We start from the raw sequence: 21,560 nt of genomic DNA, 5'->3' as shown, positions 1-21,560 counted from the left end.
TACTTGTCTCCAAGGCTTGGGAATGTGGCCTAAACAACACAGATCGTCCGCTGAAGTTGTGCAGGTATGATAACAGCAATCACATTACATATCATCATTTCGTAGTATACTGTGAAAATAAGTGAAATGTTAAACTTGAGATAACATGCTTTTAAGTGGATTTGTTCTAAATTGGATAAAAAGCAGGACAATTTAACCATCTCACAATCTACTTAATCCATTTGGACAGCATAAGCTGAGGTAAATATGTTACAACGAAGATAATTATGTAATACTTGTATAACAAATCGATAATTATACTGATTTCAACGCCGTTTTATTTTATGATATATATATATATCAATATTTAAATAATATCGGTTAAATTTCTTGAAAATCGCTTAAAATATTTCCATTCTTTACCACAAATTGAGGAAACCCGTCTATGCCTTTCCCGAGATCTCAATTAAATTTTTTTTCTGTTTTGCTTTATACCATATTTAATGCTGAAAGAGTTAGATATATTGTGAACATTTGAGGGATGTGTTACAGCCAACATACTGTCTTTTTCAAATGCATTCAAACGGTCTATATCGAAACTGTTGGCATATGAAATATGTTAATTAACTTGAGTAAGGATAGCTGTCGCTCCGTCAGGCGTTAGAAAGTAGCGAGTAGAACAAACTAAACCAACCGTTCACACAGATTGATATCACTTTTGGTACAGCCTTACGCTAACATGTACTCATCCATGTCTGACATTTTTTATAAACAAATACTTAATTAAATATATTATTTCGAGTCTTCTCTCTTGTATTGAATTCACCTGGATAACTTTGCTATTACTTTCGCCTAACAATGATGGATGAAACCGGTTCACACTCCAGTCGGCTTGTTTATAATGTTAGCGTTGTAATATAATATGTTGACTATTTCTTCCAAGCATGTTCTTATGCAACATTTTTACAATAATGCTGATATTATGCATTATTTGATACTCCTTTAACTTGTAATAATTGCGTTCAATTACGCCTAGAGCACTTTTTAACTAGATTTTAAATTGTTCTATAACTTTAATATAAATTTACCAAAATAAGTGGTCCAAAAGTAATACATACCTGTGCAATTATCGCAATTTATTTATTTGAGAGTTTACCTATTTACGTCTTCTTAATTACTAGATACCTTGGAAGCGGGATGTAAAAGCATCAATTTCTCTTTAAACTGAATATTTGCATTTCTTTTAAATGAATTGCAGTTTATCAATGTATAATATACATAAGACCACTTTGTCATTTATACACCACCATAAAGGTCTTCATAGCACACCATAAAACAATATCGGTGTGTGGGTAAACATATCCAATACTCGGATCTAAACAAACACCGCAAACGATTGGAAGAACTTGAGGCAGATAGGTTTTCTTCTCTTTCTTACACAGAATGGCTACAAGCAGGAATACGAAATCCACCGCAAACGCAACAAGAGGACACGCAGACAAAAGCACAATCAAGCGCACGCACACACACATATACGAGCGTCTTAAACACGAATGAGATTAATTGCATTTGGCGAGACAATTAAAAACAGATCCGCTCATTTGAACTCGTGTCATTCGCTTTTATTGTGGGCGGGTGGACGGGTGCACGGCGATGCCACAAACTGTTTGGTTGGCGTCGGGGAGGGAAAGAAAATGTCGTATAATGTTGGTTTGCTAATATTGTTGCTCTGTTATCTTTGTATTGTGGTGCGTATATGTGGCCAGAAGTGTTGTTTATTTCTTTATTTCTTTCTCTTGCACAGCATTTGTTTGTGCAAGCCACTCAGTGCTTTTGCTGTTTTCATTTCACTACTTTCATTTAGCTGCTGCTCACATATACGAAGGCGGTCCGATAATGACCCAGTTTCATCACGCGTTACTGTAACTATCGCAAGATAAATTTAGTGTCGTTTAGCAAATTTTCGTAGACGGTTATTGGTAAAATTTCATGCGAATCGAACTTGTAGTTTTGTGTTGACAGCGTATAGAGAAGGCCGTTTCCGCTAATTTAAAAGATATAGAGCAAAATCGGTCGCTGATGCGATTCTTATATTATTCGAATAGGGTGGCTCTTCTTCTTTGAATGCGACAAAAATTAGTTTACCGAGCTTCAACGCGGTCAAGCAACCGTTTTGGGGAATAACGCCCAGTTGTCTCGACCTACGTAGGATAAGGTGACAAAAGTTCACAACCTCGTATTGGCACCCGCGAAATCACTTCACAGCAGTGTTTAAAAATACGGTAGTTTACACAGTAACTATTCAAAACAGTAGACTTCACCGGCCACCGTTTTCTTGGATCCAGGGCTCTACTACGCCAATTTATTGGGCCTATTCGATGCCAAACTGTAGAAAAAACGGCCCCACTTGGTGAAAAAACAGGTGCACTTCTACCATGACCTTGAATTGGCTAACACCTCCCAGCCAAATAGGCAACGAACCGCTGTCCTTCCATCGTATTTACCAGATTAGGCTCCATACTAATTTTTTTGTATCCAAACGTTTATATCTACGCTGCAACCTTCCAGAAATCATATTTTTCAGACAGATTAAACAAGTTGGAGAACAGCTGGGTCAATCGTATCGAAAGATTAAAAAACTACGCTGAGAAATGAGTTATACCTTTATTTTTAGCTTTAGTTATTGGACCACTCTCGTACATATTCTATTGCTTTTATGTGTTTGTGGTTGTGCGTTCACTTTTATTTCCTTCCGGCTGCACCATTAGTTAGCTATAGGTTGGTGAAGGTCCAAACCAATAGCACAAACAATGAAAACCTTTAAATAATCAGAAACAGAAAAGAGAGCTAGGAAGATTGAAACGGAGACAACGGTACTATTAGAAACGCCGCTGGTATTTCGATTGTACATGTTTTGCTGCTAAATGCAAAGATTTGTCGTTATTCGAGTGGAGCGAACGGCCGGCTCTAATGCCTAAGATTGATGTCCTTTGGGGTAATCGTTTAAAATCTTAGGGAGAAGAGATCGCTGCAGGAGTTTACTTTACTTTGTTAGTGTTATTTGTAAGCCGGCATTTATAATTTGTTTAAGTATCGATTCATTACTGATTTCTTCTGATCACTATATGATTTCCATGGTCAGCGGCCTACTTTTGGTGCCACACACACGCATACACATATTCACGCAGTCCAATCCATTTTCGGCTTATTTTATTTTCTGCAAGCCATTCTGTATCGTCGTGTGCGCGCTTTTGTTTTTTGTTTACAATTAAATTTCAATTTCGGGTACACCATGTCGTATACTTAATTTTTAACATTGATGTAGTAATTTTAATTTGCCATTGTGTTAAAATGTGTAAAACCGTTGTATTATTCCTGTCGTACATCAGCAATGCTCTTTTAACACATCAGCAACGACAATGGCAATGACAAGCAACAGCAACAATAACAACAACACCAGAAACATAGGTACATAACATCAGATGTAGCATGTTGCGGCGGCAATCGGTTTCTGTTGTTATTTTGTTGCTGTTGTTATTCTTGTTTTTTTTTTCTGACAACAACAATGAATTTTCATTAAAACGATGCGCCGAGGGATTGGCAAGTGCTTGCATAGACGTAGCCAGCCAGTGCTGATGTTTATTAATTACCGTTAAATATACAAAATGAAGTGTGGAGTCGCGTACAGGCGAATATAATTTGCTTATTTAAGCGATATTCAATTCGAGGTAACAATGTGAATTCTCCACTTGTTAAGAAGTTTGAACAGTGATTTAACGCATTTCAAGTGTAGTAGCTAAAGTATAGGCATAACACTTAGAATATAAGTAGTTATTTGGTTTGCAAATCTTAAGAGATAAATTTTATTGTCGTACGCACTTATTTGTAAAATATTGCCACTTTTCAAAAAAACCACAATCAAGAAGTGAGTAAAAAATAAACAATTTTCAAATTGCACTATTGTCATGAAATATATAAATTAACGTTCTGGTTTTATTTTTATTAATTTCTTTTATAAAACCGCTTCTAAAATTTTTCAAAATGGCACCTGTCCTGTTGTTTAGAGATTCAGCAACATTCTGAAAACATTTTAGGGACCGCCTCTTCGTCGGTCCTTCTCTTCATCACCGCCATCGTCTTTGCAAATATTTCTTTCTGTCACGACAGGTATATGGTGAAATAAAACGCATATAAATTAATGTTACGACCAGAAGTTTTAAATCGCGCGATTTTGGAGGCTCACGACGCGAGAAAATGCGCTCACCAAAATCTTCCTCCATTAAATTGATTGTGTCGATGGCTGTATAATATGTAGCGCCGTCTTGTTGAGCCGAAGGTCGTCTACACTAACATCCTAATATTCAGGCGCGAAAAAGTAATGGCTTCATTTTTAAGAAATATGGACCAATGCTTCCCTCTTTCCATAGAGCAAACCAAACAGTGACTTTTTGAGGATGAAACGCCGGCTTCAAAATGACTTGCGGCTTACCATCTCACCAAATGCGTCATCTATCTATCTATTCAATACAATGTAAGCTTCGGCCCGCTCCAACTGCACTATTATTTTGGTAATAAATTTTCACTATTTGCAAAAGTTGTTCCGGAGTAAGTCTGATGATTGTGAAATGGCAAAACAAACTGAGTATAAATCAAGTACCCCAAAAAAAGGATTGCTTCATTAATAACAAGCCTAAAAAAGATCCGTGATAAGCATACCATACGCAAACATTTTATTTAATCGTACCTCTACTCCAATGGTTGGTACATCAGTCCGGTATAAAGATACTAACGGGATCCATACATAGGTTTAGTATTTCCCATATTAATACGCTATCAGGGCACATTTACACTCCTCAAGAAATCTCTGGAAAATTTGCAGAGACCTGGTCTTCCGATACAAACTTTCCTACTGCATTTAACGCAATAAAAAACGAATTGAAAATTAAACCTATTTTAACTCATCAATTTTTCCAGATGCACTTCACATTGAAGTCGATATTACTCCTAACGTGTTCGAAACCACACTTTTGACCCTAAAAGGAAAAACACCCGGTGCAGACATAATACCGTACCCCAAATTAAAAAACATATCATACTCTCTTAAAGAAAGACTTCCCAACCTCTATAATAAGATACTTAATAATAGTATATATCCTCAGCCATGGAAAGTTTCCCCAATCATTCCCATTCTTATACCTAATAATCCTTCTTCCTATATTGCAAATTACAGGCCCATTTCCCTCTTACTCTGTATGTCCAAGACACTAGAGAAAATCATTTCTTCCAGACTAATGTGATATGCGAAAGTAAATGGACTCATAAGCCCGCACCAATTCGGCTTCCAAAAAGGGTTAGGAGTAATAGACCCCCTTCTAAAATTTGAACATTTAGCTTCCACTAACTTGGCAGACCGTAATCACGTTTCAGTACTAAGCTATAATCTAGAAAAAGCATTCGATAGGGTTGGAGCTCACATAGTACTCAGTGAACTTAAGCGCTGGAAAATCGGAACCAAAATGTTTAACATTGTAAAATCCTTCTTGTATAATCGAAAATTCATCGTATGTGCCAATAACTGCAATCCAACTTTCTTCATCATAGCCTTTAACAAAGTCAGCTTCATAATTAGCTCCAACCCACACTCTCAACATTTTATCTACGCAGACGACGTCTTGATCTTAAGTTCATCATATATTTTTGAAAATTCTAAATGATGTCAACAAATGGTCCGAAATTTCCGGTGTAAAGATTTCTTTAAACAAAAGCTCCACATTTCATATTTGTAGAAAACATAATTGTTCCTGCCCCACCCTTTCCTTTTTAAATACTCAAATTCCCCATACTCATAATTTATAAATACTAGGTATAATATTTGACAAAACTCTTTCTTATGAAGAACATTGTAAATATATTCGATTGAATTCATTTCTAAGACTAAATATTGTACATCAAAAAATTGTTTGTTTGACCCAAATATTCTTATTAATATCACAAGAGCCTTATTGTTATCAAAAATTTACTATGAACTTGCAATATACAGACACTGTGCCAAAACCCATATCAAACTTTTAAAGCAATTTTATTAGAATCCGGATTACCAGATATTCTGCAAAGGACCACACATAACACAGTGTTGCTCATTCCAAAATTGCTCCTATGTAGAAACGAGTTGACACTTAATAACGTAAATAGTACCCTCTAATGTTCCCGCAGATACAACCTTTATGCGTTGTCTCACTATTTCCAAATTACGAGCCCTACATTGGTTGAACCCCCACTAACTCCGCCTTCCTTGATATTATCGTCATGTACAAAGGAACTATTTTAGGTTATTTTTTGCCTCTAGCAATGGAAATAAAACCATTATTTGCAGCAAATCCACAATAGAGGCCATTTTTAACCAATCAAACTATTCCCCTTTAATCACAAAAATAAAAAACCTTATTTATCAATACAACAACATAATCAAAATTATGTGGATACCAGGTCATGCAGGAATTCAAGGCAACGAAATGGCTGACAAACTAGCGAAAGAAGCAAACAAAGAATCTCTACATACCTCTCCATACTTTACCACAAAAGATATTAAGAACTATGTTAAACAACACAACACCGACTGTTGTCTAAACGATTATAGATACAGCAATCATCACTATAAACTCTCAAACCCATCTGGACAAAAACCTCAGTTTTCTAATACCATCACCTGTAAGAATATAAAAGCATATATACGCATCAGGATTTGACATGCACTTGCCACCCATTGACATCTCTTGAATGGTACAAACAAACCCATATGTCCTTCTTGTGGTTCAGAAGACTTCACAATACCTCATATCCTCGATAGCTACCCTCACTTACAACAACACAGATCCTTGATATTTGGCGACAACAAACCCTCTGACTAACTCAATCGGACAGATGACAATAACATTAACCTTTTTGTAAAATACTTTCAAATCTGCAACGATGTATTACCTACACATAATCGAGTTAGATATTGGGTTATGGTTATATAAATGATCGGGATGACGAGACGTGTTAAATTTCGGGTGACTGTCTGTCTATCCGTCCGTATGTCTGTCCTTCCGTCCGTACAAGCGATAACTTGAGAAAAAATTTAGATATTATGGTGAAACTTGGTACACACATTCCTTGGCAGCCAATCGTACTGGAAAATGAAAGAATCAAATAGAGTTTAAAATTGTGCTATAGGGGAAGTAGGCGTGGTTGCAATCCGATTGCGCCCATTTTCACAATGTAAAATAAGATAATATTTTATCGAATTTGGTTGAAATTGGTCGAGTAGGTCCGGAGATGTAATGTGATTTCACCTAAATGTGAGCGGTGACACCGTCTTCTTTAAAGCTCTCTAACATCAACGGGTGTTAAATTTAATATCTTTGGCGCATTTATTTAAAAAAGAAAACGTTTAGTAGTTTTTAACAAAATCGTTAGATGGGGAAGGGTTATAATCCAATTGTGAATTCGGTTATTATAGCTTTATTAGTTTGGGAGATATGTACATTAAACCTAGCAGAGAGCGGGCCACGCACATATTTTTTAAACTTTTAGCTCACAGATGCCTCTTGCTTCTTCAATCCTCTGCCTCATACTACAGATTTATATCTTAATTTATGGCCTTTTATAGGTTTTCGGTTAATGACGTTGTTTTGGGGTGGCTGTGGTCCGATTACGTGCATCTACAAACTCGTCCGCACTTTTTTGCCAAGGAACACATGTACCAAATTTCAGTAAGATACGGACAGGCAGACAGTCTCTCGGATTTCAACGCGTCTCGCCATCTTAACTCGATTTTTTTTTAGGTGATACACACAACCATTAGGTAAACAAAACTGTTATACTTTGTACCAACATGTTGCAAGAGTATAATAATGTCAACGAGCAAGGCGGCTATGATCCATGTATATCGAAATAACTTGTGGGGCTGCCGGATCACTGTATAGAGTTAACGTAGCGAATTAGCGCGCAGGATCGGTGTCGAATAGCGCGTCGAATTGCCGAGTAAATGTCTACACATTCAAAAGTATCTACTTAGATGTAAGCGAATTGTATACTAGAGGTGATCATCCAATGCCTCTTGATACTACACTAGGTGTGGTGTTCTCGGATGTTGAGTGTGGTGGTTTACTTTATACATTTCCAGTGAAATTACATATCCCGAGACCGGCTCGACCGAGTTCAACCAAAATTGTATGTAACATTCTTTAAGTATTCCTATGTCAGTGCGAAAGTGGAGGAAATCGGACAACGCCTACTTCCCATATAACACAATTTTAAATTCCATCTGATTCTTTCACTTTCCACTATGCAAATGAAGCAACAATGATTGTATTGGGGTAAAACTTTGCGTTAATAATGCGTTTAGAGTGTGCCACCATGTGACCAAAAATTGTCTAAATCGAACCAAAACTATTCAAGTCCCTAGCTACTGAATATGTGGACCCCAGTGTCGATAGTTGACTTTTTACCGAAAATATCGGTCAATGTGTAAGACATATAATTAAAATTCATATAATTAAATAAATAAATGAAACTCTCGACAATAGTATGTTTTTGTGTCCAAAATGGATTTAATCGGATCAAGCTTCCTATAGCCCCCATATACCTAATAAAAGATTTTTGAACTTTCAGGAGACTTTATACCGCAATGTGAAAATGAGAGCTCCCATATTAGTTACATCAGGATTATCGAACATTCGTCTGACTTTACTCCATTTGTTTGGTGATGGTATGTGAGGTACCTTAATGAAACAGTGGGAGCATTTTATTAGCCTGTGGCATGTTAGTAGTATGTGGTGTTGGCGAAAATTGATAAAATCGGGTTAATACCAACCTCAACTTCCATATACTACTTATAATGCTTTTCGTTATTCTAACCAGTTTTATGCCGAATATGTCGGCCAGTGAGTATTAATATTTTTTTTCTCAAACGAGTATACCATTTGACTTTGCGAGAGTACTAAATGCTCGGTTACATCCGAACTTAGCCCTTCCTTACTTGTTTAATGTAAAGTTTCTGAGCTTTGATTCTTGCAAGTTGCAGGAGTATAAAATGTTTGGTTACACACGAACTTAGCCCTTACTTACGTGTTTTTATGTAGTTTTATATCAGTTTTACGAAGTAAAAATTTGAAATCGAAAAATTACATTAAAACTGAATGCGTCGCCTCTAGGTATTATATATATATTATTTATTTTGTTTTGGCAAAAAATTTTCTTTTTAAAATCTACAGATTTTACCACAAGCTAAGCAAACAAAAAAATTTTGTTTTCGCTCCACCCTAACATACATAATTGAAAATTTCAAGTTCCGATTGGTTTTATAGCGTGTATATTAGCAGAAATAGGTGAACGTATACTCCTGGGTATACTATAGTTTAATGTCGAAAATGTGTGAAATCGGTCTAGGAATTAACCTAGCTCCAATATACAACATATAATGATTTTCGTGGAAACATGTTCTCAAATATACTTGAATCAGTCCAGACCTTTTCCTAGCAAATAATAAAATTTTGTGTTAATCAATGTGCAATGAAATTAAGTAGCCTCTTTGGGTTGAGTTTATATCAATTTATATATTAATATATATATTTGGAACACGAAGCAAAACATAATAATGAAGCTAAGGGTGTCCCTGACCTATATTAAGTATACGTTAATAAGATACCAAACCTGATTGTAATCCATTTATGGATTTGGCGAACAGTGAATTTTTAATTCTTACTTCTTTCAACATAAAACGGTAGAGGAATGGTTTTTAAATCAAAGGTTTTATAGAAAATTGGCGCTAACTAATATAGAGCAATTAAATATCTAATGCTATTAATAATCAATGAAATGCGTTTAAAATTGAAAGAAAGTTAAATCTTCCGATTGGAAAACGAATATTGCGCCTTCAAAATACCTTTACCTACTGAAAAAGTAGACAGGGTGGATGGATGAATTTTGCTGACCAGAGAAAAAGTAGTTTAGATTACTTGTAGCTGTTAACCTCGGTTATTACTGGCATGATCATAGAATATAGAATCGCGTGTTAAAGTTTTGTTAGCAATCAATGAATATTTTAAATTAAACATTAGTTGTTTAGACAGCAGCGAAACTAAGCCAATTTTTGTTATTCCAAAATACACATAGTTTACATGCTAATTAAAAATCACTTAAGGTGAACATCCTCCTGAAGTCAAACAACCAAGCTTTTTCATGAGAGACAAACAACCTTATATGTGAGCTTAAATTTATGGAAAGCAATATAGTGCTGTCTAAGTCTGGCTTGGAGGTTTGTATGTTGCTGGTATATGTAAGTAAAGGACTTGCGCTGAGACGTTGGTTCCATAAATCAATGCTCAATTAAGCATACGTTTTCTACGCTTGTTCGCAGAAGTTGTGCTTCTAAATAATTCTTATACATCACTAAAAGTAAAAAGAAAATTTATGCGTGCGTGTATGTAGGCGAGATCCTATAAAAATGGTGAATATTTCATGCATGAGTGATAAAAGTACTGGAGTACTGTCCTATGCTGGTATCATATATGTACATATTCTAATACTCCATAATATAAGAGTTCTCTATAGAGTACCTGCGGAGTTTACTCTCGTTACTGCTCTTAAATCACAACTCCATGGAGTAGTTGCGTGAAATTACTTTTCAAATTACTATTTGTATTTAAATTAAAGTTTTATGAAATGGCACTTTAAATTTATGCTAGTAATCCCAACTGTTCTACTTCTCTAACAAGCCAGCAACAAGGATCGTGTATCAAAAAGCTGGTGTAGAGATAAGATAGGTCCTCTGTTGCATTTCGGGGACTACTGTAATGTATACCCATTTAAAAGCGGTACAATATTGATTGTAGGGGAATCACGCAGATAAGGATATGGACATGACTAAAAGAAAGTGGTAACCAAAATCAAATGCTCTGCAATTAAAAATACATTTCTTACCGAACAAACTTTCCATACGCACAAAGTGAGTAATAAAGCAGCAATAATAGAAATATTCGGCAGACGGACAATGTGTGGCTCGCTTTTATACTAAACGACAAAGTAGCGAGCACTTCAGATTGGCGGAGAGCGGACCAAGTTCTTAAATGCTGAATATGTTTGGACGTATGTATGTGTGTGTGCACTGGGTCTTGGGGTGGGTACACAATCGACGTTCTGCAAGAAAGTTTCAAATCAATTTTCCTGGATGTTATAAGTTTTCAACAATTGCAAGTGCATTTCCATTATTATAACAATAAGGAAGAGCAATGCGGCAGCAACAACAATTCATGGTAGTCGTGCGCGCAACTTATTTACAGTCCGCGTCCCACTCAATTCACTTTGTATGCCATTTGCTCAACCCAAACAATTTTGTCGCGCAAATATACTACACGAACATATGTATATTGAATATGGTTGGAAGCGTGTATGTGTGCATGTAGATGTACGTGTAAATAGCAAGTGGAGTGAGTTCCTCATGCAACTCTTTGTTAAAAGTTATAGCTGCACTTAAAGTTAGAAATAAGAAAGTGTCAACTCAAAACTGCAACTGCAACATCGGTGGTAGAGGCCGCAACAGCTGGAAGACGAGGAACTTCTGTTAAATAAATATTTTATGATTGTAATATTTATGGCTATAACAATTTTCGATTTATATTTAATTAGTTTTTGTATCAACTATAATTGGTTCCATATAAAAAGGTTAGGGTTAGAATTTAAATATGTTAAACTGACTTACACTCTTAATAAGATCACCAATCCAAATGTTGTAACGGGTGTTTTTGTTAGAGGTATATAACTTTGACAGCTACAAACAAAGCTTGAAACTTCAAAGCTACACCTATGTTGCAAGCCATATCCCCGGATTACATGATTAATTCATCAAAATTTGGAGACTATGCTCTTGAAACAGCAAAGTCGCTGGTTGGAAAGTATACCTGGTTTTATTTACCAGCATTTCGGTTTATAAAATTTTACTTTAGGCTTCTGAAGCCATAAGACATTCCTCGAATGAGCATCGCTTAATGAACACGTTGCTTTTAAGCTCTTATCCTTTTATTACTGGGCAACGAAAACTTGCTTAAAACTACAAATCAACGCTACCAAAGCTAACTGAAGATTTACTTGATGAGATAATATGAAAATTATTTATAAAATTTTTGTTCGTTTTCCTATTATATTGGTAAAGTAAAAATTTTCGGTTTTTTATTGATTTTTCAAAAGATGATAACTTTGTGTACATTTGTCCGATTTAAGTCAAATATGCGCCGTTTTGTTCGTAAACTTGTTGCAAACGAGATGCCATTATACCCCTCTCGTAGAAGACTCCGTCCCTATTGCCAAAAAACTCGGAGAGCCAATTTTAACAGGCTTCTCTTGAGGCTAACTTCTCACCATTAAGCGCGTTCGCCATGGACAGAAAAAGATGGTAATCACTTGGTGCCAGGTCCGGACTATAAGGTGGGTGCATTAAATCGAACTACTAATGTCTATAATTCCAACTTAATAAGTCTTCCTGCTAGACAATTGATAGTATAATACAAGTTGGTCTCATGGCGGAAAGAATTTTGGGGTCCATGCTCAATCAGTTCAACAAAATATTGAGATAATAAAGAAGGTAACATCTTTCGTGTCACCATCATTATCGTTACAATGTATCTGCCATGCAATTAATCAGTCTGGTAGAGTTTGCTAATAAAAGTGCCTTATCGCTTACATGCGATGCTTAGTGCAGACTATTTTCTGTGTCAAAATATCTGAAAACTCAAGCTTAGAATAAGCATTTTTCCATTCGAACCGGTTTCTTTTGTAATTATTATAATTTATTCATGTTGGATGAACAGCGTTGGATTTTACGAGGGACCAACTCACTCCGCTATTTGATTTTTATCGCCAACTCGACTTTGATGCAGTTTTTGGTTACTAATGAGACTGCCTGTACTCGATAAGAATCTAGCCACTATTAAAACGGTGAAGATTTTGGAAAACACTTTTCTTATTAATTTCCCGCTAAGAAAATTTAAAATTTTCTAAAAATCGGGAAGTTATTGGTTTCACCCCATTTTGCAAAAATCGAGTTCTCAACAGATCTCGACGTTCTGAGGGTCGAGGAAGCTTCCCCGAACATTTCTACGATGATGTCCGTATGTCTGTATGTATGTGTGTGTGTGGGGATGTATGTAAACCTCTTATAACTTTTAAACGGCTCAACCGATTTGAATAAACTAAACGGCATTCCAAAGGGTTTCATTGCACTTGAATCCCAATCGGACCAGTAGATTTCGAGAAATCTCAAAAATAAAATAAATAAATTTTGAAAAATCGTTTTTTTTTTTCGAATTTCCAAACGACTCGAAGAGCTCAAAAGCAGTGAAAACGCGAAATTTGAACGATAACGTATGAAATTCGCGTGAAGTTGCAGGGATGGCCCTTGAGGCCAACCGTTTTCCACATTTTTTTTTTTGTCACCACACCCATGAGCATCGCAAACACGCTCACAGCATGAAGCTTTTACTGCACAAACTTTGACTACTTACGATGGCAAGCAATATCACGGCAGTACGTCGAAAGACGCCAAGCCAACAAGGGCTTGCAATGCATACACATAAGAGTCTTAATTACAGCACTACAACGACAGCAAGCAGACACGTTGTCATTGGTAATAAAAGCAAAATGACAAGAGAGTACGGATAGTTAAGAAGTGGTTTGTAATGGCAGTCATCAGTAGCAACAATTAATCATAACGGCTTTTTAATCCTTCATTTGTCGACACTAATGCCAAACAAGCAGCCAACTAGTCGGCCAGATAGTCTGTCGAGAAGCTACCGAAACTTCTTGTAAACTGCGAAAACAATAAAAAACACATTGAGCACATTGAAAGTGCTCGACTGCAGTCAAGGTTGTGGGGATACTTAAGTTTGCTCGTTCGCCCTAAGACGACGTAATCGTGTTATTATTTTGAATTACTTTGTCGCCTTCAGTGCGAACTTAAGCAAAAGTCATATTTGAAAATAAGTTGTGGGAAGTTGAGAAATAATATTCGCTGCGAGACGCAAAAAGGCGAGAAATATCTGTAAATTAAAAGAATATGGTACTAACATTATTATAAGATCCGAGCTATAATTTCTATTTTTTTATACTTATATTTTTCATTCTTATACCGCTATAAGAAAAAATTATGCCTTCATTGTAGTTCATATTCTGGAAATTTTGAAATATAATTGATTTTACAAAGGATCGTTCGGTCTTCTGCTGGAAAAGAGTGATTCTACTGTATCTCTACGGGAGAGGGTTTGGTCGAATTTCGTAATTGATAAACTATAGATTTTCAATGATGGAGAGTATCCCAGTAGTGGTATTTATGTTTAAGGTTGTTAATATTTTACAAAATTATCATGGATTACACTTACAATACATTAAATTGTCAAAATAAAGAGCACTTGCAAAGTGCATTTTAATTTCCCGTTCTACCATATAGAGAGCAATAAGAGATATAAACTCATAATTTTAGACTTAAGTCAGACTTTCTGACTTATTCTAAATTCCGACCAAAAGCTTCCATGGAACAGCGCTATCACATGATTTCAATAAATTAGCTTAAAGTAATTATACAAAGCCTTTATGCGCAATATAATAAAGTATATAACTAATTACAAGCATTTCTGGGCCCTAAAAACTTGTACGAGATTTATTACGTACTCATATTCCTCTGTAGATATATTCCACCTATATAAATAATATAATGGGTAATAAAATCTTTGATAAATACACATACACGTATACACATTTTGTATTTTCTTTTGAATAAAACAACATCCAACAACAAAAGGACTTGCTCGATATGGCTCCATCATTTTCGATTCTATTCAAGAAATTTGTATATAAAAATACAAAAGCAACGAATAAATGCCAACCGCAAATATATGGTAAAAGCTCTTAACGAAAATGAATGTATATGCAATTGGAAGTACCGTTACTGTACAAAATTACATTTCGCTGGCATCAATGGTCTTGATTATTTCCACGCCTTTTTATCTGTTGCAATCTCTTGTTGCTGTTAGTTTATTGTTTCGTAAGCACTTAGCATTAAATTATCAGCAATTGTGCGAAGAACGAACTTACTCTTTTGTATATTTTAGCGGTGAAAGGATAAGTAATGCTAAGAGGGCTGCAAAATCAAAACAATAATAACGGCTAATGCGCTTTGCAACAGCTTAGTGGATTTTGAATAGTTGTAAGCGTGTGAAAATAGCCGCCTGGTGGGAATAAAGAAATAAAACAGTTCTTTTTGGCAAGCTCAATGATAATTTTTCTGTATTCTAGTACAAAAAGAACAAAATTTATCTGTGTCTCATTACCAAAAGATCGATGGAAAGTTTAGTTCAGACAGTTAGTGTTAAACTGTCTTAAGATTATTATAAATACTTGAAAAAAGTTGAATAAGTAACCGAATTTCATCTGTATGATGGGGATGAAAACATTATTAACCTTATCTATGCGATATTTATTTTGTTCGATAGAAAAAACAAGAAAAAACGTCAGTTTCACTGAAGCTGAGTATAATAGCTTCGCAAATACAAAATATTTTTTACAGGAACTTGATTTTTATAAGTCACTTTGTAAGGCAGCTATATGTAATAGTTATCCGATCTGAACAATTTCTTTGGACATTGCACGGTTGCCTTGAACAATAATACATACCGAATTTCGTGAAAATATTTTGTCAAAAGTTTTTTGTAGAAGTTTCTCATACAAGGACTTGATTCGATCGTTCAGTTTGTATGGCAGTCAAATGTTATAGTGGTCCGATCTAAACAAAGTCTTCGGAGCTTGCACCATTGTTTTAGTCAAAATCACTTGTCAAATTTTTTGAAGATATCTGATCACATGAAAAGGGTTTAAATACAAGCACTTTATTCCGATCAAACAGTTTGTATGATGGCAAACTCGAAACCTGAGGGAGTAGTTTGTGTATACAAGTATATAGACAGACAGACGGACATGGCTAAATCGACTCAGCTCATCAGGCTGATCATTTATATACATATGTATATTTTTAGAATATCCGACTTTTTCTTCTGGGTGTTACAAACTTCGTTGCAAATTTAATATACCCTATTCAGGATATAAAAACGCCGGTATAATATATTCAGAGCACAGTTTCGACTTCATTTTCAAAAACCCACGTTTCGTCAGTGGTAATCATGCGTTTCATGAAAATAGGTTTCTCAGTTACGTTGTCAAGCATCTGGTTAGCAAGCAGTACCAATCGTCATGTTAAAATCAAACTATCACAATATAAAAAATGGTTTGCGCGTGCATGGACCAGACCACAAAAATTTTATGAAATAGATGTATATGTATATCCATCCATACGCTAGGCACTGTCTAGATGACTTTTAGCGACGAGTTCAGAAATCCAAAATGTTCAGTTACAGTACTAAATACATTAGCTAATTAAGTAATAAAAAAAGTCTACAAATAAACCTAAGCGCGGACAAAAGAGCAGAATCCGCACATAAACAACATAATGGCTCCCAAAATTAAAATATTAGTTTTACAATTTAATTTAACTCTTAATAATTACACCGATCATTTCCCACCGACTGGCCAGAGTAGGGAGCGTATTAAGTTATGGGGGAGCAGAATAACTATGTAGATTATAATGAAATTCCCGCATAAATTTACTTCGGAGTCCAAATTACCAAACCATATCATTGTAATATATTTCCATCTCTAACTAAATTCTTAGAAAGTCACTAAATTGTTTTGACCATCACTTAACAAACACAAGAGTACCTTTAGGCTAGTTAACTATGACGGTAGTGTTAAACTTTATTTAAGAAATATGAAAGTTAAATGTTCTGCTACTTCGACCATGCAATTATTGGTAGCTATCAAATCAGTTAAACCCTAATAAGCGCTAATTTGATTTGGAGACCTTTTTACCATTTATAAAAAATTTCCAAACTGTCAGTGATATTAAAAAATTTAGGTCTATTTATTTTTTGGAAAAATGATAATCAAAATATCACTTTTTATTCTAACCGCGGATAGACAACAATACAAAAAGGTGATAATCAAAATATTACTTACATAAATGATCAGCATGATGAACTGAGTCGATTTAGCAATGTCTGTCTGTATAATCGTCCTAAATTTTGTTAACGCCTTCTCTTCTCCCCAATAAACTGATATTGCTTGTAGCTGTCTTAGCAGGATCGACCAAAATCAAGTTTATGTGAAAAACTTTTTTAATTGACAAGATATCTCCACGAAATTTGGCATAGATTAGCATATAATTCAAACAAACCGTCAGGGATAAAGATCTTCATAAAATATTTTTTTTTTCTAATTAAGTAAGCTAAATTCAATTAGAAGGTTGTTAATATTAGACAACGTGGGTAAGAAGAACTAGCAAAACGTTTTCCGTTGGATGCAACCTGTTGACCAGTTACGTTTTCAGATTTAGTTACACAAATAGGTAACGTTTTACTTGCTTTTGCCCAGTTATGTGCATTTCTCAAGCTGTGGTATTATCAGAAGAAATTTTGACCAAGACTTAAGGCATTTGCTTTATATAGAACCAGACATGTCAGCTTATTTGCCTAAAGTTCTGTGTACAACTCGGCACCACAAGGTACCAGTGTTAATTATACGTATTGATAAAATTGCTGATATTTTGGGTCTTCCCCTTAAAATTTTTATTTCGTAAAAACTGTTTGATAAGTGTTCTAAAAGTTGTGGAGAGTCCTCTTTCTGGCCAATTAAAAGTTTTCAACTTAAAAAAAAATTTTTTTGGTCATTATTGGAGTTTTAAAAAAAGTCTTATACGACAATATGCTTCCTTAAGCGTTAAAATAAATTTTGAGTCAAAAACCGTCGAATTCGGTAATTTTTATATAAATGTGAAGAGTTTAAACCAAAAAACCTCGAACTCGAGATGTTGTAATTTTTTTCCAAAAATTTTCTTTTTTTAATATCTACAAATTTTACCCTCAGGCTAAGCAAAAAAAAAAAGTTAACATACTTGTCAAAGTAGCACCGAATAAATTTTCAAGAAGCGGCTATAAAATAATAATTTAAGATTTTTGCTCTGGAGCTTCATTAATTGCACGCAAATTTTGTTCGGCGCTCATGAATTGGGTCATGCGACGCCAACATTAGTTAAGCTAATCCTGTCATCTGCCAAAGGAACGTGTAAAATTAGTTACGCCTATGGTGTTTAAAGCAACGCGAATAGAAAGTTTCCACAAGCAGCCAACAAGCTATCACAACACAATAAAGTTTAATGAACTTTCTAAAGGATTTTCCGGCCGCATCGCACTAACACACTACACTCGGGCGCAGAAATAGTGCAAGACGTGGCTTCACGACGTGCTTCACTTCACTTTCTTGATACCATTCCCAGCCCCCACTCTATTCCGCTGCCATAATGTGCTCCACTTAGATGCGATGGATGTGTATGCGTAGTTGTGTTCTAGACGGCCGCTTTTGAAACTGTTTGGTAGGCGCGCAGCCTCTGCTATCTTGGATTTTTATTTTATTTTTGCCTTTACTTGCGTCTATACTTCGCAAGTTGTTGCTGTTGTTTGTTCTGTTTTCGATTTGATTTATGCGAAATTACTAAGTCAAGGCACGCAATCAGTCCAAACGAGGCGACCAACTGAGCTACATACATGGGACCGTTTTCAGGCCAAGCGAATGCTCAAGCTAGCCCGCATTTTTCTACACCGTCGAGTCGGCTGTCAGTTGTGGAGGCATCCTTCTAAAGTCATAAAGTGAATGGAGTTTACTAATGTATAAAGCCAGATATAATGACGATGCCACTTTAAGTTACAATGGTTAATTCCCTAGTTTTTCCATGATTTCCCTTTTAGTCTTCAATCGCATTTGTGAGTTTCTAAGTAGGTGATGTAGATAGGTCCAATATTTCAGTATTTGTTATAACTTTTAGTATCGAAAATCGAGAAAATATTCTCGTCCTCTGCTTTTATTTCAATTAAATTGTTTAATAGTTTTGTGATTTCAACTGGAAGTTATAAAGGTTAAGTATTTCTAATGCTATATTGAAAGCTAATCGTTAAGAAAATGGAACGAGTAACCAAACAAAAGGTGGACTTAGAAATATATATAAAATAAAAAATATATTTATGATTTTTTCAGAACAACTTATTGATTCCATCCATTTCATTATTCCGTGATGTCTTCTCATCTGGCATGTCACTTGTTGTGAGGTTTTAGGATAAAAGAGTTTCTTAAGGTACTGTAAATTTTAAGGAACTCAGTGATGACCTTAGAACACTCGAGGCTGATGTTAAGCTCAGCTTAGGAGAGCTGCAATCATTTACTTATTAATATCGAAATCTCCTTATACAGTATTTCTAAGTATAAACAAGACTCTGAGGAGAAGCCCTTTCAGGTTGAAAAGAAAATGCACTTTAAGTCACGATATTACCAATACGTATTTAGACAGCAGGGGGTTTCCTGAGGTCAACAAGATGCATCACATATTGCAAGGCATACTAATACGAGTTATAAATAACCCATGAATATTCTTACGATTTTCTTCGTAGCTTTAGAAGGGAAGAATGAATCTGTGGTCGTCACAAATAGTTTTAGCAAAGTTAGAAAAACCACAAGACTTATGTATCTAGCCGCATATTTCAAATATTAGACTTAGTAGGCTCAGCAAAATGGTAACATGTTGCAAGTGTAGATAACTCAGCGGATCTTGGGACAAGAAGGCTGCCAACAACTTCACCTTATCAGCACTACACTCTGGTGGAACGTTCCTACGAGGCTACAGAATCACAAGAATTCTGGCCTCCCGCTCGTAATAAAATAGCTCCTGAAAGTCGGAAAATTTAAAATTTTCATATCACTTTAGACGAGGATAATAAATTAAACCGATTTTCATCATTCCCTAAAGCACTAAGAGTAACCATATTTATTTTTAATTTTTAATCCCAACATCGGGATTAAAAAATAAAAATTGTATAATGAACATGTCAAGGTCAGTCTTTTCGCTATTTCTGTCGGGAGAAAGACAACCTCTCCAAAATGCAAGCTCCCTTATCGTTTAAATAGATTTTTTGACACTAGCCTACTCCAACCTTACTTACATTCCTTATTATTCCTGAGAAATTACTGTTCAATTATTTATTTATAATTTATCTACACCAATATACATTACATATACATTACATGGTGAGCATCGTTTGATGCAACAAATGGTTCGACAAGAATTTTATGTACCGCGACTAAAGCCACAAATCAAAACTTTGTATGTCTTACAACAAAGGCTCTACACCTCGAGATATGTTCGGATCTGAAAACTGCATTCTCTCAGCAATTGAACGCATTGTCGGACGACGCGGATTTCCATTAAAAATTATGAGCGACAATGGGAAAAACTTTGTCGGAGCTCAAAGAGCCACAAAAAAAGAGTTTGGATATTTTCTCATAGGAGCTTCACTTCTCGTCATACCTAAGGCAGAAGGAGACTCGCTCTCTGTAATAAACCGATGGGGAAAATGAAGATTCTTCATCATGAATTTAGCTATAGACGGAAGGAAGATTACCTTAAAGATCTTCATAAGAGAAATCGGTGGAGAACGATCCAAAAGGAATCTTCATACGGGACGAAAATTATTGAACGTCCCTTGAGAATCAGATGGTCATATGAGACTTGCCGATGTACGAACGCAAAAGGCATACCTATTTATTCGGCCACTGGTAAAACTCACCACGGTCATTGCACGACATGCTTGGCAGACGATCACGCCACGTACGAATGCACATCAGACGGTTTGCAGATCATTCGCCGATCCCGGCGACAAGCGACGAAGGGTCCATCGCACCAAACCAACCGAAGCAATGCGCCATCTTACCAGCATCATCGACAACATCGTCGCTCAACGGGTTTGAGTGCCGAAGTGAGTACGCTCCAACACTGCGGACTCACCTGCTTAGCACATCACACATACGACATCATGCATACGTCATCGCACACAACTACCGTACTTTTGAGAAAACGTATCCACTTAATATTATTAAAATGTCACATATTTTCCCCGAATTTTAATAAATATATATCACAGATTTTCCGATAATTTTGGCAAAAAGTTAGCCATACGCACTGGGTCCACATATTCGGTATGTGGGGGCGTGAACAGTTATCGTCCGATTTTGACACTTTTTGAGCTCGAGATGACTTACCTAAATTAAATTACCTATTTGTGCAAAGTTTTATCAGTATATATTTACTGACGCCTGATTTATGTACTGAAAAGTAAAAGAATCATATGGTATTTAAAAATTTGCTATATGGAAAGTAGGCGTGGTTGTATTCTGAATGCGTCCGTTTTCACAATGTAATATAATTTGCATTTGGGTGAGGTTGGTCCAGTAAGTCCGGGGATATGTGATTTTCCCTAAATGTAGACGGTGCCACGCCTATCTCATTTTGACTGCGGATTCTATAAAGCCATCTTGGGTGTAAAATTTAGTGTGTCTGGTACATTTAGTTGTTTAGTTATCGCGCTTTTAGTAGTACTAGGGTCCCCAGTGGTCGA

The sequence above is a fragment of the Bactrocera oleae genome, chromosome 6 (genome assembly GCF_042242935.1).
Source record: "Bactrocera oleae isolate idBacOlea1 chromosome 6, idBacOlea1, whole genome shotgun sequence".
Taxonomy (NCBI): domain Eukaryota; kingdom Metazoa; phylum Arthropoda; class Insecta; order Diptera; family Tephritidae; genus Bactrocera; species Bactrocera oleae.
Note: the sequence above shows the minus strand (reverse complement) of the source record.